Raw genomic sequence first — 12,384 nt, 5'->3', positions numbered from 1 at the left:
AGGAGCATGAATGTGTAAATTCATGTTACCACGTAAATTAGCATGTTAACATGTAAATTCATGTTAAATACATAGGTAGCATGAATTTACACATTCATGTTCTTTATGAAGGCACATTCACTTATAAAGGCACTTCTTATCTTTGGCAGAAAGCCCTATCATGCTTTACCTTGATTACAATATTATTAATTCTAAAAGATAATGGTTAGGTACTGTTATTTAATTTCCTTATAATAACGTAATGCTGAAATAAACTGAAATTTATTTAAATTTCTTCTCTTTCAATAATCACAGTCATAGGTAGCTTTTGATAAAAATTTATATTCTCAAACCCAATTCCAGTAAACTGCCACACAATAATTGACAGTGTTTATTACTATACATCTCAACTTGGTTTTCCTAAAATATTGCCTGCTCAGGGAAATAATTTTTTGCTTTTTTTTAATGAATATCTTTGTCATAGTTTCGAAAGTAGAGCAAATAATTGAAATACAAGTTTGCTATAGAGCGAAAAAAAAAAAAACGGAACGGCGACATATGATATATATAGTATAGCATACCCTGATTAAGTATTAACACGATACAATGTTTTCAGTTGATATGGATTGAATGCAAAGATGTTCCTTGGAGTGGTGATAATCAAAAGGCAGATAAGTAGTACAAGGATGCCATGAAAAGAAGTATGAAAATGCAGGCTGTATTCACAAGAAAACTGTAATGGAGAGTAACTGAACTTTCAGTTTTAAAAGTCACGATAAAGGTAAATTCATTTATCCTAAAAATTAGTGCATTTTCTTGTGCGCTATACAGGTCGCTCGAAATGTATCTCAATGAAATTCATCATGAACATAATCTATAGTTTGATATACACAGTAGAATCAATTACAGTAGAACCTGGAGATAACAGCACCTCTATATACGCGAAATTCGAGATAAGAGAAAGTATGAACGAAACATCCGTCTTTAAATATGAGTATTGACTCGAGTAAGGAGCAATGAGTCAGGCTGTTGTTATGCGTGGCGCTATTTCCCGATCCGTCTCGACTCGGGGAATCCCCTTGTTAGGTCACTCAGTGCTCTTTGATCTACGTATCTACGTGTGTATCAACTCAACACACACCCATAAAATGTTTGCAAATAAATCTTCAGCGAGCGCGTGCCGCAATGTCCCAAACGGGACACTACGCTACAGAAGAAATGATTGATATAATAATTTTTCAAGAACCATACCACAGACACGGCAAAATTGTGGGTTTTCCCCTTCAATGGACAACATTTCAAAAAGAGGATTCAACACAACCGCCTCGAGGTTTTATTACAATCTGCAACCAGGCATGGACACCGATTGTGCTTGCTTTAGAGAGGAATTTTGTGGCTATCTTACTGGAAATACTTAATCAGACAATAGCGTTAGTATCCATCTACTCCCCTCCTACAGAAGAAGCGGACCATACCATAATACGCATCCAACAGCTAATGCAATCTCATCGTATAGCAAAAATGCTCCTTGCTGGTGATTATAATGCCCATAGCACCACATGGGGCTACGCTGATACGACACCTAAAGGGCGTCATTTCGAAGACTTTTTCTCAAGCAACAACTTTGTAATTCACAATCAAATAGATGCGTCGTCGACCTTTGATAGGCTCCACTCTCGTGGTTGGCCAGACCTCACAGTTACTAGTCATCAAATGGCAAATTTAATACGTTATTGGACAGTAGTTGAGGGACAGAGTCTGTCGGATCATAACTATATACGCTATAGTATAGCAAGCAGCACTGCAACTAATATCATCCAAAGATACAACCTACCAGGGCGGAAGGTCCGCACTTTCACTTCTATTGTTAGTAACAGACTAACACCTTTCGTTAATCCAATAAGATATGCTGTAAGTAGATAGACCCTCCAAAATATTACGAAAGACATTCTATTAACAATACAACAAGTGTGTAATGAACATCTCCCAAAGCGTACTACAAAAAGAATTACCGCACTCCAATGGTAGAATGGTACACTGCGTACTCAACAGCAAAAATGTCGTGCTCTGCCCCGACGCCTCAAACAAGAACTTAGGCAGCAACTAAAATCCACAACACTAATGATCTACCAACAAGAGCGAGCGTATTACAAACGCATGATCTTAGATGCAAAAATTAGCAGCTGGAGAAAGTTTTGTACAGAAACAACCACCACCTATGGACTCCACCACAGGACTGCTGCAGGAAAACCTTTTAAACCAGCCACCTTACATATATTGCCAACACCCAATAGTACTGGCCAATATACAGAAGATACAATAAAGGCAATCATGTCAGCAGTCTTCACCACAGACAATCTGGAAGAAGACACATTAGAACAGACCACAATCAGGAACCAGACCTCAGAAATTGCTACATCAAATGATCCTTACTTCACCATCAGGGAGATTCAGCAAGTGCTGCGCTAGCTTCCCCAGCGCAGAGCACCAGGACCGGATGGTATTGACTACCGAATTATTAAAATAATTTTAAGCACTAATGTAACTCTATTTCAATCACTCTTCAATAAGCTCCTGCAAATGGGGACATTCCCTAACAGCTTCAAAATTGGGCAAGTGGTCTTATTTTTGATAAAGAATAAAGATCCAACGTCTCCAGAGTCGTACCGTCCAATATGTCTACTTTCAGCTTTGGGGAAGGTTCATGAAAAGCTGATCATGACAAGATTGCGGCATCATCTATATGTTACGAAATAGTTAAGCCCAATACAATATGGGTTTAGTCCAGGACGGTCTACTTTGCATGCGCTTACAAAAGTTAAGAATCAAATCCTAGAAAATAGGTCTGCTGGCTATCACACAGCGTTTATTTCCATCGATTTAAAAAGCGCTTTTGACTCGCTGTGGTGGCCAGCGGTTCTTCAAGCCCTGCGCCTAAGTAAATAAATGCCCAAGAAATATCTATCTTACTTTGGAACACTACCTTTCTGACCGATTGCTAATAGTACCCCATAATAGTGGTATGGTAGTGCAAAATCAAAATCAAGGATGCCCGCAAGGCTCGTGTACTGGGCCTTTTCTTTGGAATATAACATTCAATGGTATATTAACCAACGCGTGACCAGAGCACATCAGCATCATTGCGTATGCCGATGATACTGCACTTATCGTTCGGGGTAGAACAAGAGAACAACTTCAGATCAACGCCCAAGAATCCTGCTCGCTATTTCATCAGAGATGTGCAGAAATTAAACTCAAGATATCTGAAGCAAAGTCACAAATACTTCTAGTTCCCCAAAAGGGAGGTACGCTCGCAAGACAACCAAAAATAACTTTGAATAATCATCGACTTCGAATTGTTAAAGAACTGAAATACCTAGGAATAGTATTTGATATCAAACTAAATTGGATACCACATATTATGAAACTGAAGAAGAAGACGCTGAGAATAGCTCAGCAACTTATGTTCATGAAAGGTCACGAATGGGGCCTTAACCCGTACATACAGAAGGTACTGTATAAAACAGTAATTGAAAAAATTGTTACATACGGGGCGGCAGTTTGGTCATTACCTATGCAAGGTCGCAAGATAAAACATCTCCTAAGCATACAACGACCGTTCTTACTGAATATTACCAAGGCATTTCGTACTTCTCCAACCAAAGCACTATGTGTATTGACTGGTCTGCCACCGTTGCATCTTAGTATGGAAAAAGAAGCGACTTATCAAACAGTCGCCCAATTAGGCCAACCAGCAACCCTCGATGAGGATAATTATTTCCCAGCGGAATATGAGAAGAAGTTGATACGGCTATGTGATCATCCAGCGAAACAGGGAAAAGGGGTGAACATCAATCTCAAGCAAAATACCAACATAACGGATGCTGATTTAGTATAGTATACAGATGGCTCCCAAATAGATGATAACACAGGTTGTGCCTACATAGCCCTGCGAAACCTGGACACGCTAACACTTTGGAGAGGTCACCTGGACACCAATAATAGTGTGTTCCAGAATGAGGTGTTAGCAATTGACCGGGCACTAACCCACATCATACAGGAGCAACATAATGGAAGCTTCATATTGACAGAGAGCTTATCGTCTCTGCATGCACTCTTCCGCGCTCATAGCAGATATCCAGTCGAAGTTACATGACAACAGTCATTTAAACGTAAAGCTGCAATGGATAAAGGCCCATGCTGGCCAAACAGGAAACAAGCTGGCAGATCAGCTAGCCAAAGAAGCGGCGCAGAACATAAATACTGAACAAATTAAGATACCTTGGCCAATTTCTTGGCTAAAGAAAAACTTACGCAAAAAATCAAATACCTGTGGCAGGAAGAGTACTCTGACGTACTCTGACGACTCTGACTGATGTACTCTGACGACACAGGACGTCGTGTTTATTATCATATTCCCACAGTAACTTATGATCGCCTCATAATACATGCTCAACTTGTACGGTATATAACGGGACATGGTCGTTTTCCTGTATATTTTGAAAGGTTTGGCATTACAAATAGGGCACAGTGCATTTGCGGTGAGTTGGGCACACCCGAACATTATGTAGCTAACTTTCCACTAACAACTGATTTGCACCTGCCGATCCCGCCAACGAATGAGCAAGCATTTAGCATGTTCATGATTAATAACAAGCATACAGTACGAAAGATTAACAAAATTGTTAATAAACTTATGGACCTCGGTACTGACCTGTGTAAAATCTAATTTTATATATGTCTCTAAAGTATATCATAAAATAAACTATTTTGAACTGTGCTAAAACTAATGCAAATAAAAACTAAGAATTATCCCTTTATGTGGACTCCCTCGACTACATTTATACTGAATAATTATTTTAGTACAGTAATCGTTTTGTATCAGAGAAATTGTGTATAGTATTAATTCATTGTATCATAGTTTTGAAACATTGTAATAGAGTAATCGTATTGATGATCTTATAGATGATAAGGTTATTACTTTTAATGTTTACCTAACTAGTATATTTGATAGCGGAATAGTTCTCTTACTAAATAGAGTAATCATATTGAATAAGAGTAATTGTATTGTTTTATAATATCATTGTGTTAACTGTATGGTAGGATAATTCATTGTACTTAGTAAATGCATAGAATCACTGTACTAAATTATTATATTTTAGTAATCATAAAGAATCATTCTATTGAATCACTGAATTGTAATGAACAAATAAAGTGCAAGTTATACTGTACTGTACATATTTAACAACTGATTTCTTTACAAGTAAATGTAACATCAGTACTATAATAGGTACTTAAATGGCTATACCATATATTTAAATGTTATTAATAACATATATAGTATTACTACAAATCTGAATATATATATTAAATCACTGAATACTTGTATCGTAATCTTTATACTTCAGTCATTGCATATAATTATTACTTTGGTACATGGTCTAAAGAAGCAGTAAAATATCACTGTATTGCATCATTACATTATTTATAATATTCAGTGTGCAAGGTAAAACTGTACAGTACATAATTTATAATTAACTGCTTTCAAGTCACATGTAGTATTATTGCTGTAATGATTAATTAATGGTGTAATTTAAATGTTTGTTTCACTTGGGTAGTGAGGTTTATAATATAAATGGTATTTTTATTAATTTGAGCAATAATATTAAAATTTTGAATAATTATATAGATTTTTGTTCTAATAAGCACATAGAATTGTATTGAATCATTTCATTTGAATAATCGTATGGAATCATAGTATTGATTTATTCATGAGTAATCGTACGGTATCATTGTATTGAATTATTTATTTGTATAGTATTTCCAATGTGTAATCAAAATTGTACTGTACATATCTTAATTTGAATTGCTTGCTAGTAATATGTAACATCATTTCAGTAATAAGCACCTGTATGAAAAAAATATTATTTTGATGTCAACATGGCATATATGATTAATAATATGAATAGTATTATCATTAATTTAAGTAATAGTATTGAATCATTGTATATTTATAGTGAATCATTGTTCTAATATTCGCATATAATCATTGTTTTGAATCATTGCATTTTAGAAATTGTAATAAATTAATGTTTTTGTAGTGTATTTATAGTCTAAGTGCAATTATTCATTTAACTGTATTAATATCCAATTTTAATATAATAACTGTGTCTTTAGTAGTAAGCTGTAATATAAAAGTTAACAATGACATTCAGAATAATTAGAGACTTACGTGAGATCTAAGCATTTTTATACTTCTCCACTATAAATTTTTTTTAAGTTGGCAATGTATGAAATATAAGCATTTGTATGTTCTTCGGTTTTTGTATACTGAGTTTAAATGTTGAATTTTGCATTAGTAAATTCATGTTGACAGTGTTGTCACTTATCAATCACAACAGTATAATATAATCGTTATGTATGATATATCTTCTTTATGTATTGAATTGTAAACTTTATATGTAACTTGCTAAAATTACTTGCTAGGGCATTGAATTGTAATCTTATGTGTCACTTGCTAAAGTTTTGTTCATAAGTACTGTGTTCACACAGATGTAACCATTTTTAATATCTATGTTTTGTAACACTAATCAATGTGCCCTATGAGTGGATCTCGTGTGGCCCTAACATGAGTCAGCTTTAGATAAGGTTGGACGTGGCGCTAAACCAATTAACCAAAATGGTAAAGGGGTGGTGCCCACGTCCTCCGTCACTAAACTAAACTATCTACGTGTGTGTGTGCTTGTGAGTTGTTTTTTTCATTTAATGTGAAAATAATATTTTCACGGTGACAAGAATATTGTTGCCTCATATAGTGCTGCAAAGAAAACCAAGGATGCCATGGCCGTTGAAATTAAGAAAGAAATCATAGATAAACGTAAGCGTCGTGTAAGAGTGAACGGAATTGACGAAGACTTACAGCCATTCGACATCGATGATCTGCACACTTTTCTGAACAAAAAGGAATAAATTAAGGAACATGATGTGGCCAAAGGAGTTACCGTTACTGCCAAGCACCGTCCAAAATCTCCTAGGAGATGTGGAGAAGCTATTGTTGGTGTAGATTAACTAGAAGCGATTAAGAGGCGATTCGGCGTCGTAAGCTATCATAAAGGTAAACTACGGTTATGTTATTTACCAGTGTTATTTATTAGAAACGTGATTTTTATGTTGATATATTTTGGGATGCGGAACGGATTAACTGGATTTCCGTTATATTCAATGGCAAAGTTTGTTTCTAGATACGAGAAATTCGCTTTACGAGCTCAATGCTGGAACGAATCAAACTCGTATCTCGAGGTTCCACTGTAGCACTAATAGATAATCATTTCTATTATGAAAACCAAAAAGAGCTTGCACTTATTTACGAAAGGTCTATTGACAACGTTCATTCTTTAAGATTGCGTTTTTTTCTCCAATCTTCCATCAATGAGGTTAGGTATTGAAAGTCTAAAAAAATCTGTAAAATAAGTAGATTGAAATTTAATTTGAATCTGTATAGGAAGATCAGAAACGAAGGTAACCATTGAAACTTGCCTTTAACAAAAATTAAGAAAATGACAGGTGCAAAAGAGAAGTACTGCATGAAGGATGACATTCAACACGAAAACGAAGAAACATTAATACATCTTCGGACGTGGAAAGGCATCACATTTCTCACTTAAAATGATTCTGAAAGATTTAAACAGCAGAAACGCAAACTACAATGAAGAAACCAATCATATAAACAATGTAAGAAGAATATATTTTTCTCAGCACAAATGTTTTGTTATCCTAACGGGAAATCTCAAAACTACGTTATTTAACACTTTTTGACAAAAATAATGAACTATATTAGTACGAACTGCTGAAAAAACCCAAAGAAGGAAACAAAAAAAAAAGAGTATTTAAAACACAAATGAACATTTAAAGCCTATAACAGAGAAATAATTTCAAAATTAAATGTGTGTGTGTGGAATACATTCAATTTCGTTAGTAAACTGACGGGAGGCAATTCTGCATCGTAACTTCAATTTTTAAAAATACGTTTGAATAAACTTTTTTCTCATTGTTGGAAATAACTGGGTGCACAGGTAATTCTTTTTCCATCAATTAAACAACTGTAACTTTATATATTTCTAAGTGTATTTGGCTTTATGACTGGAAATAATTGTACCTAAAGTTATACTCGATGAGTTTTCTATATTTTAGAATAAAAACAGTAAAAAAAGGTGGAAAGTTATTTGACATTTTTGTAAATAAAAAAATTATGAGAGTAAAGTCTGTGAAAGATTAATCTTTAAAATTTTAAGTGATATTTAATTTAAACGTACATTGCTAAACTAAATATCACATGTATTACGTTTTGTTAAAACTACGTCATCTTCCACTACATGCTGATTTTAATTTGGTTGTGCACTGAGTACAGCCAGATTCAGAAAGATAAAGATTATAAATTTTTTTATGAAAGAAGTTATTCTTGAGCTACAACGTTTTCTTTAAATTGTCAGCTTTAGTAAAGCATCCATTTCTATTTATCCCTATATCGTGTTATTGCTCTGTTTTTTATATCTTTTCAAAGTATAATTCCTCTTAGAAATCTCATAAGCTTCGTATATTTTCCATATTTATATTTTGCAAATGCGAGACTTAGTCATAAGTTTCTTGAATAAAGATTTATGCAATCGGCTTTTCTATTTTTATTTTTTACAAATCTTTATTATTTTTGGATATCTTAGTAGCCTTCTCATAAGCCTGGGAAATGTTTCCTTCAGGTTTTCGTTCAGGGAAACGTGTTCCTATTTCTGATCTGAAAGAAAGCGGAAGATTACCATTTCTTTTTGAAAAAACTTCAAACGGTAAGATTTATAATAAACTTAAAATTAAGGTTAGGCATTACTAATATTGCTAGACTTTATTAAAATTGTATTTTCTTCTGTGTGTTACAAAATCAATAAGGAAATACTTTAAAATTTTAAAATTCTTAAAAGACTAATTGACATGGATACGTAAGATGTCTATTGATTTTTGTCAGTGTTCAATATAAATAAAACTAATTAACTTAATAAGCGTCCCCTGATCACTAGATAAATATTTAAGATATTTGTGAGATATATATTTTATTTGTAAGATATATATATTGCAAGATGTATTTGTAAGATATGTACAACAGAAGGTTCTCAGCAAAATCGAGTATTACGTCTTTCAGAAGTTCTAAATATCATACCGCCGTTAACGTACCCTGGTGAAGTTGTAAGGATTATTTAATTTCATTAACAGTTAAATGTTAAGCTTCCTTTCCTATCGCTTCTTAATTTCAACTTACCACTTCCGGCCAGAACGTAGTTTTAGAATCACGTTTGAATGCAAATTGAGGAAGAGCGGTATTTAACTGCAACGTCCTACTGTTTTAGTCAGAGAGAACCAGAAATTCTGGCTAGCACGCGTCCGCCTTTTTAGGCTACTCTCTCTTAAGCTATTATTATGCTCGGCCGTACTTTAGGCTCTTAATAGCTTCGCAGTCAATTAGCGTTAAGGGGCCAACTCTGTTAAAATCTTGATAGCTTCGGCTATATCCCTCTAGTTAAGATTTGTAAGTTTTAATTACTGTCTCACAAACTCAAACGATTATTAGCTTACTAGTTCTTAAGATTCTCCACATTCAACTGTAGCTTAAAGTACACAGTAGAGAATCTTAGAAAGTATTGGTTCGACTAGACTATTATAGTTTATTTCACATCAAGCATTAATGAGAAACCATATTTGATGTCGCAGAATATGATAAATTTTCCAGTAACAGTAATGGGTTTTCTGCAAATTATACATTTCATTCCGCGAAAGGCATGCCTGATCTCTTCACACTACAACTGCCAAAAATGTCTGCTGGATCTCTTTTTGGTTCATGACGAAGTTTGACCATGCGAAACGTTTCTTGGCATCCTTTCTTGTAATGCCTGTTGAGGTGCTGGCCGATATGGATGAGCACCTAATTCGTCTAGGATTTTCCAAACACGACTTTTTGAGAGGCCACAGTTTTCACTTATCTCTCTTGTGCTGTTGAGACATATGAGGGCGTATGGTAATACATCTTCCGGATATACGTTCTGCCCTATCTTAGCCGATCTTCCTTATCGAAGTCGGCCAGTCACGCAGCCTGTCTTTCTTAAAAGTTTCACAAGCTATAGGATGGTTTTATACGAAGGATGCGGGCTTGCAGGAAAATATTGCCGATACATTCTTGCTGCCGATCGTGACTTGCGCCCAAATTCACCATAAATCAGAACCATCTAACAATAATAATTTTTTTAAAATCTTTCCATGACCATGAGCTTCAGCATGCAACTCAGAGGAGGTATCTCTTATATAGTTGCGCCAGATGATCAGGTATGATGTTTCATACACTAATTGCTGATGCACAAATATCGCACACCAGCCTCAAGTTGCATTGAAGTGAGGCGTTTTGTGACACGGTTACGCTTGATCTGCATATTGTCTTCTGTGTTTCTAAAGATATTTAGTAGAACGATGCCTCCCACTCAGTTTGAAATACAGTGGGATTGTAAATTGCAAGCGATACCACTCTGACGCGATGCAGGCTCGTTTTTTTGTCAGAAATATAACCTTTCCTTCTTTCGTGACGTAAGGATTTCGGAAAGGAATCATATTCACAAGGTGGCTTTTTGTACTAAATCGATGATGCTCCACAACTTTGTAATTTACTTTTTCCTCCTACCTGGTACCGTTTTCGATATAGCAAAGCTAACTCCGCCATTTTCCACCAGGTGGCGCGGTAAGCGATCTTATCTAATAGCACGCAACCACTTTACTATATATCAGTGTTTCTTAACCTGTGGTTCATGGACTCCTTGGGGGTCCATGGGTCTTATTTTGGGGGTCCGCCGACTGCTCCTAATTTTTAAAATGTTTGCATCAATATTTTAAAAATAACTTTTTTTTGTCGTGGGAAAACTCTGTAAGCCGTCTGTCGGCCATTTCCCAATAATAGAGACCTCCACAATACGAGGAAAAGAACATTCGCAAACCATATAAAATTTGAAATTTTTAGAAACACAAAGTAGCCTTTGAATTTTACTTCACTTAGAAATAAAGTGACGTTAAAATCAGTTCCGCAAAGTTCTTGCAAATTTTTAAAACAAAATATTTGTTTTACTTTTTCATAAGTTGTAATTAAAGTATTTTGTTTCAAGTGTTTTTTTGTGTCTTAATGTTTGTTCTTAATGTTTCATTTGATTATTTAATTTTTTTGTAGCCCAAAATGTCCAAAAAAGGAAGTATGATGAAAATTATGTAAAATATGGATTCTGCTGCATGACGTAATCGGACGATGGTAAAAATCCACAATGCTTTCTGTGTGGAAAAGTTTTGGTAAACGCCAGTATGAAACCGGCAAAATTGATAGAGCATCTCAAATCTCTTCATCCTAAAGATCTAGAATTTTTTACAAAGAAGAAAGCCAGTTTTCGAAATCTGGATCAATAACCATACTCGGATTTGGAATTTCACAAAAACCTTTGCTTGAGGAATCTTTCAGAGTTGCATATCGTATTGCCAAAAGCAAGAAACCGCATACTATTGAAGACACATTAATTAAGCCATGTGCGCTATGGTTGAATTAGTTTTTGGACTGGAACAGAGAAAAAAAACTTGAGGCTATTCCATTGTGCAAAGATGTGATACATTCAAGAATAGTTGAAATTTCTTTCAATATCTTGAAATAGATCATTGATGAATTGAAAGCATCGCCATTTCCCTTTATTATGCAACTGGATGAAACTACAGACATCTCGAATTGTAGTCAACTTCTTGTTTTTGTTCGTTACGTGTCTGCTGATACTATCAAAGAAGAATTCTTATTTTGTGAGCCCCTTTTGCAAACTACAAAGGCAGTTGATGTTTTAGCGATTTTAAATGTTTTCTTTTCCAAACACCACTTCGACTGGAAACAAAACTTCATTCACTTTGTACGGATGGAGCACCTGCGATGCCTGGCAATAAATCTGGTTTTGCCCATTTGGTAAAAAAAAGAGGCTCCTAATGTTATTGTTAGACATTGTTTTTTACGTAGACATGAACTGGGTACAAAAACTCTTCCAACCAGCTTAAAAGAAGTATTAGCAATAGTTATTAAAACTGTGAATTTTATTAGAAGTAGAGCTCTTAATCATCGTCTTTTTAAAACACTGTGTCAAGAAATGAACGCAGAACATGAGGTACTTCTGTACCACACGGAAGTGCGCTGGCTGTTACGAAGGCAGGTTTTGAAACGAATTTTCATGTTGAAGACAGAAGTATCACTTTTTTAGAAGAAAACGATAACTCACTCTTCGAATATTTCAAGAAAAAAGATTTTATATGTAAATTGGCTTACCCGGCAGACATTTTTAACCACATGAACGATATATGTCT

At 34.9% G+C, this 12,384-nt stretch overlaps 1 protein-coding gene across 1 annotated transcript in view; it reads right to left on the bottom strand.

Annotated features, from left to right (window-relative positions):
- The window catches only part of LOC118196104 (uncharacterized), a 194,670-nt gene that overhangs the window by 146,165 nt on the left and 36,121 nt on the right, over positions 1 to 12,384 (bottom strand). The gene's annotated exons all lie outside the window — the stretch shown is intronic.

Source organism: Stegodyphus dumicola, chromosome 1, assembly GCF_044657685.1.
Source record: "Stegodyphus dumicola isolate Sdum_Otavi_A_Nest chromosome 1, ASM4465768v1".
NCBI classification, from domain to species: Eukaryota; Metazoa; Arthropoda; class Arachnida; order Araneae; family Eresidae; genus Stegodyphus; species Stegodyphus dumicola.
The sequence above is the reverse complement of the archived record's forward strand: the minus strand, read 5'-3'. Positions and strand labels throughout refer to the sequence as shown.